At 33.7% G+C, this 6,901-nt stretch overlaps 1 pseudogene; it reads left to right on the top strand.

The window, feature by feature from the left end:
• Window positions 1–979: 979 nt before the first annotated feature.
• On the top strand, window positions 980–1,931 carry LOC122915603 (annotated as a pseudogene).
• Window positions 1,932–6,901: the final 4,970 nt, after the last annotated feature.

The raw sequence follows: 6,901 nt of genomic DNA on the forward strand, positions 1-6,901 counted from the left end.
TAATTTTACACAAAGGAAAATATTATAAAGATAAACTAGGAGTCATCTCTCTTTTCTTCAATAGTATTTATTTTTAAAGTGTATTAAGGAGGGCATGTATTGCATGGAGCACTGGGTGTGGTGCATAAATGATAAATCTTGGAACACAAAAAATTAAATAAGTAAATAAATAATGTGTTACAAACTATATTCAAAGTTATGTTTTCACATTATAAATGTGATCTGATTTGTCTTAATAGCACCCTGCAATGTCAATATTCACAAATACTAAAATTTACAGAGTGGAAAATGAGGCTTGGAGAAATTAATTATCTAAGATTACAGAGAAAAAAGTGTTTGAGCCTTTTATCTATGCTTTTTCACAATACTCTAGGTTGCTTTTCCAGTAGAATGACCCATACCAGAATATCTCATGGGTGTACACTTATGTAACAAGTATTACATAAAGTACTTTTAACTGATGATTTCTTAATGTCTTGTTTTTACTTGGTGTTTGAGTAATCCCATCTGTTTTCCACTAGCACATGATGTCTTCTACACTTTGGTAGACAAAATTAGTATCATAGTATTAGTATTAGTATTAGTATCATAGGGTGATATGCTAAATTCAGTGGAAAATCTCACTGACTTCTCAGAAATTCATGAGCCTTCTTGTGACTCTTAATATATTTCTGAAGTGATAATCCACATTACACATTTGAGTTGACTAGTTGTAAAAATTAGATATGTGTCTTGGAAAACATATGTTCTAATGATGAAACTTATTATGTGTGTAATCTACATTTACTTTTTTAAAATCACATTGACTTAACAATAAACTTTAATATTTCTAGTTTATAAACTAAAAAATATGCTCAGAGAAATACTTTTTCCATATGTAGAAATGTAGGTGTGGTGACTTAAGCTAGAAGTCCTTAATAGTTCCATGTCAGTCTCTACCATTTCACATGTTGTATTCTCTACAGTGAATATATTTATCATGGAATGGGAGAATAAGACCTTCAATTCGGAATTCATCTTATTGGGAATCTTCATTCGCAGCCCCATCCACATCATCCTCTTCTCTCTGGTCTTGGGCATCTTCACAGTGGCCTTCATTGGTAATATTGTCATGATTCTCCTCATATACCTGGACAACCAGCTTCACACACCCATGCATTTTCTCCTCAGCCAACAATCCCTCATGGACCTCATGCACATCTGCACCACTGTACCCAAGATGGCTTTCAATTACTAGTCTGGAAGGAAGTACATCTCTCTGGTGGGTTGTGGAGCCCAGATATTCTTATATGTGTCCCTACTTGGAGCAGAATGTTTCCTGTTGGCTGCCATGGCCTATGACCGTTATGTAGTCATTTGTCACCCATTACGATACTCAGTTCTCATGAACCAGAAAATCTGTTATGGTTGTTTCTTCCTGAATTGTTGGGTTTCTTGATGGTATAATTGTCATTACAGTTGCACTGTCCTTCCCATATTGTAGTGTCCAAGAAATACCCCACTTTTTCTGTGATGTCCCTGCCCTTCTCATTCTCTCATGCACTAATATATTACTATTTGAAATACTAATGTTTATTTGTTGTGTAATGATGCTTCTCTTTCCTGTAGCAGTAATCATTGCTTCCTATGTTCATGTTATTATGACTGTCATTCACATGGCATCTGGAGAGGGTCGCCAAAAAGCTTTTGCTACCTGTTCCTCCCACCTCATGATGGTAGGAATGTACTATGGAGCAGCTATGTTTATATATATATATATATGGCCTGTTTATGATCTTTCCCCCACCCAGGAGAAGATGGTGTCATCCTTCTATACCATCCTTACTCCCATACTAAATCCCCTCATCTACAGCCTCCGCAACAAGGAAGTGTCCAGAGCATTCATGAAGGTGCGGGGAAGAGCAAGTCTGGGGAGCAAATTACCTAATTAACTTTTTTTTTTAAATCTTCTTTGCTTTACATTGAAATTTATGTATTCAACTAGTACAATTCAGCACCCACTATTTACCTATCTTTGTATAATAGTTTTATAGACAAGCACTCAATAGTTAGTGAAAAACTATCCACATGCATTTTTGTTCAAATATTGTATATCTTTTTTTTTCTTTTTTTTTCAATTTATTTATTTTCAGAAAAACAGTATTCATTATTTTTTCACCACACTCAGTGCTCCATGCAAGCCGTGCCCTCTATAATACCCATCACCTGGTACCCCAACCTCCCACCCCCCCGCCACTTCAAACCCCTCAGACTGTTTTTCAGAGTCCATAGTCTCTCATGGTTCACCTCCCCTTCCAATTTACCCAAATTCCCTACTCCTCTCTAACGCCCCTTGTCCTCCATGCTATTTGTTATGCTCCACAAATAAGTGAAACCATATGATAATTGACTCTCTCTGCTTGACTTATTTCACTGTGATCACCAAGACAGCAAGGTACTGGCATAAAAACAGACACATAGACCAGTGGAACAGAGTAGAGAGCCCTGATATGGACCCTCAACTCTATGGTCAATTAATCTTTGACAAAACAGGAAGAAATATACAGTGGAAAAAAGACAGTCTCTTCAATAAATGGTGCTGGGAAAACTGGACAGCTATATGTAGAAGAATGAAACTCGACCATTCTCTTACACCGTACACAAAGATCAACTCAAAATGGATAAAAGACCTCAACATGAGACAGGAATCCATCAGAATCTTAGAGGAGAACATAGGCAGTAATCTCTTTGATATCAGCCACAGCAACTTCTTTCAAATATTGTATTTCTTTTGTTATGGAAACTTCAATGTATGGCTATAAGTAAATATTTGCTGTAAGATAATATGCACAATGTATAGTCTGTCTTATGCAGTACCAGCTAATAACAGAGATATATTTGCCAATCACAACACCACATAATACTATAATAATACAGGGCACTGATAAACTTAAAAAAATATGTAGTAGTTTTACATTTGGCCAATCAAAACATTCTCCAGAGTCCAATATCATACCTTGGATAGATCATTTTTTAAAGTGAAAAACTAACTCAATTATATACCAAGTTATAGATTTATAAGATTATTATAAAAACTAATAAACTTTGCCTAGATAGGGAAAGCAGCATCAGATTGATGATTAGGCATATTGAGTCTACCTTGTGATGGACATTGTCCTCCTTCAGGATATCAGAAGATTAGGGAAATCCTATTTATTTTGTTTTCCTACAGACATCAGCCTTTCACATGGGAGACTTAAATGTGATTCCTCAAAGTCTTTTCATGTTTAAATGTCTTAATCATTATAGGGGTTGTGTACTATAATTAGTACATGGAAATGTGGAAAATTTGTACTAATTTAGTTAATTAATTTACTTACTAAATTAATTAAACTAATTAAATTAAATTAAATTAAATTCCAGTAAATATGGTTTATATGTACTATACTTAGTACAAGGAAATGTGATCAATTTTATAAATAGAACAGTTTAGGCTTCTAAAATCTGTTAGTTTTTTTTTTTTAATAAATCACATGTCATGTGTGACATCACTATAGATAGTCATGTAATATTTATATGAAATGTAGTGCAATTCTGGGGATTCTTTGGTTTTATGAAGAGCAACCACTATCTGAATTTTAACTATTTCTTAAAACTCTATTGTTTTGAAGCTGAATGAAATGAAACTGAATTACCTTTTCATTCTGCATAATAAATGAGCACAAACTCAGCAGCTTTAAACAACAGCTCTTGATTAAACCCCAGTATATATAGGTAGGAATTCTGGCATGGTTGACCTGGGTATTCTGCTTAAGGTATCATAAAGTGGCAATCCAGGTGTTGGCTGAATCTGCAGTTACATCTGAGACTCAGGGTCATCTTTCAAGCTCACAGGGCTGTTGAAATAATTCATTTCTTTGCACCCAAAAAACTCATTAGCTTACTTTTTCAAGGCCAGCAGGAGAGTCTGTCCCCTAAGGAAAAGCCTAAGTCCTCTTTTAAAGGTCTACCAACTGGTTAAGACAAACCAACTCAAGATAATCTACCTTCGATAACTTGAAGTCATTTGATTTGAGTTCTAAATTACATTGGTTCACTCACTTCACTCTCTTCTTATAGAATAACCTAATCGTAGGAGCAATGTCAGGAGAAATGTATCATACACACCCACATAACTTTCAGACACCTACTTATGAAAGGCATAACAAGGTAGTTACAATAATCATTCCTGTCAGTGTTGTGAGAACTTTAGTTATGTCCTAATGATTGACTGAATTATTTAACTTCTGGAAATTATTTTTTGGAGTCTAGGGCGTTGGAATGTTGTAAGAGTAAAAGGCTAGACATATGGAAGTGTCTGGTGTTGAGTCTTGAGTAGAGAAATTGTCTTAAAATTCCCCCTTTTACCTGCTGTAAGGAAGTCTTGGAAGAGCCACCAGAAGAGGACCTCTGATAAATAGAATTAATAATTAAGGTGCCACCAGGGCTAGGAAAGGAAATATATAACAGCATGACTAGCCAATGGGTCCTGAGTCCTTGACTGCAACTCCCACTAAGTCTGCAATGCATTGGCTGTACACAAAGTCTGGCATGAGAAGGGCAGAATTTCCTCTTTAATGTGCTTAGTGTAATCATTTACCTTAAGTACAGATTTACTATTATTAAGGAAACATTTCACATTGTATATCATTGACTGATTTAGGAGTTAGTTGAAGTTGGGGCAGGAAAGGGGTAACCTATCTGCTGTAAATTGGGAAGACATTAAGGGTGATTATCTGAAGTACCATTTATCACTTCATTTTTCCCACTAATGATATTTTCTTTTTAAAAACATATCAACTAGTGAATTGTTAAACATGACAGCTAATTAAACATAATAAAATATTTAAATTAAAATGAAAAATATAAACAAGACTTCTAGGAAGAATACAATATGATTTAAGCCATATATTCTCATAGGACTATAAAATTAAAATTCTGTGTATTCAGACAAAACCCACCCAGTTTGTTAAGGATAGGAAGTGAAGGTTTCCATTACAGTAAAACCCTCATGATAATCCTGTAGATTTATAATTTACATAGAGTATAAAGGTAACATTTTTATATCTTAATTTTTCTTGTAAAATGTATAAGCAGTATTGAGGAAAATAAGTGTTTTTTTATTCCTTGGTAAAACTGTGAGTTGCTCTATTCTTTCATGAAAGCAATTTAGTCTTATTCATCTAGATACGTAATTTTATATAGCTTTGAACAAATATTTTCTAAGTTATGAAGTTATCTTTAGTAATTAGCAGACAATATTAACAATATAATCAATATATCAATATCAACATTATCAATATAATATTGATACATAAGTAAGGAAAGGAGAAAAAAGTATAAACAATATATATGAACAGTTGTAGAAGTGTTAAGTACATACTGCATAAACTTCTACCTTTATCATCAATTTCACATTCACATGTGTAACTTATAATTTAAATAATAAAATATGTGTGCCTGGTAGTAATTGGTTTTGATTCTGTTTCAAATTAAACAATACAGAAATTCTGGGGAGCTTGGGTGACTCAGTTAGTTAAACATCTGCCTTTGGCTCAGTTCATGATCCCAGAGTCCTGGAAATCAGACCCTCATCAGTCTCCTTGTTCACAGGGAGCCTACTTCTCCCTCTCCCTCTGCTGATCCCCCCACTTATGCTCTCTCATTCTCTCTGTCAAATAAATAAATAAATAAGTCTAAAAATACAATAAAATGAATGAATTAATTAAAAATACAGAAATCTTGCAATTCTTCAAGGCCATTCCAATCATCTCTAGATATTAGGTTCTATTTCCCCAAAACCCTTATCAATAAATGTGATTATCTGCCCATTTTTTTCACTTACAAATATTTGGGGGAATAAAAAGTATGGCTTGACCATACCATATTGCTTCTAATTATTTCCATACTTCGTTTTGCTGGAAAATCACTTTTGTATACTAGGAAAAATATATTTTCTCATCATTAAACATATACACTAACTAAATGATTTAAATATCAATGACTTCTTTAAGTTCTATGTCAGCTGAGATGAATTTTTATGGTGTTATCTCATTTGATCCCTTTTTCCTTCCTTCACCATTTCGTATGTCAATTCCGTTTCCTCTTTTCTTGTCTAAATCCAAAATTTATTTTTCCTTCCCACTCACCCATTGTCTTTTAGCTGAGTACTCTACATTCTAATATCCTGGACCTGTCTTTGCTCTTTACTCATGCGGCTAAAGGGATTTTCATGAAGAAACATAGACAGATGTTTATAAGGTTGGCTTATGGTTGACTAGGAAAACACCCTGAAATCAATTTAATCACTAACTTGTAAGTACTTACTGGAGGCTTTCAGTTAGGCAGTGATGCAGGGACATAAGTGATACATGAAGAGCTTACTGCTGATTTTCAAGAGATGCATTGTCTAGCCTTGGCATATATTCTGAATGTAAAAGACATTTGTATTATTTGGGGAGAAATTAAATTAAAAGGGAGCATATGGGGTGAGAGGGCGGGGAACCAGGTGGTGGGTATTAGAGAGGACACGAATTGCATGGAGCACTGGGTGTGGTGAAAAAATAATGAATACTGTTTTTCTGAAAATAAATTAATTAATTTAATTTTTTAAAAAAATACTGGTGTAACACTGAAAAGAAATATAAAAAATTTAAAAAATTAAAAAACCTAAAAAATAAATTTAAAAAAAGGGAGCATATGAACATCATAATAAATGTAGGCAACGTATGGAAAGGGAAATATTTGCAAATGTTTTATCAGGTAAAAGGCAAGTATCCAAAATCTATAAAGAACTTATCAAACTCAATACCCACCCAAAAATTCCAAAACAATAAATAAATGTTTGCTGGATATTTTTTCCAATTTATTTATTTTCAGAAAA

The sequence above is a fragment of the Neovison vison genome, chromosome 1 (assembly GCF_020171115.1).
Source record: "Neovison vison isolate M4711 chromosome 1, ASM_NN_V1, whole genome shotgun sequence".
NCBI lineage: Eukaryota > Metazoa > Chordata > Mammalia > Carnivora > Mustelidae > Neogale > Neogale vison.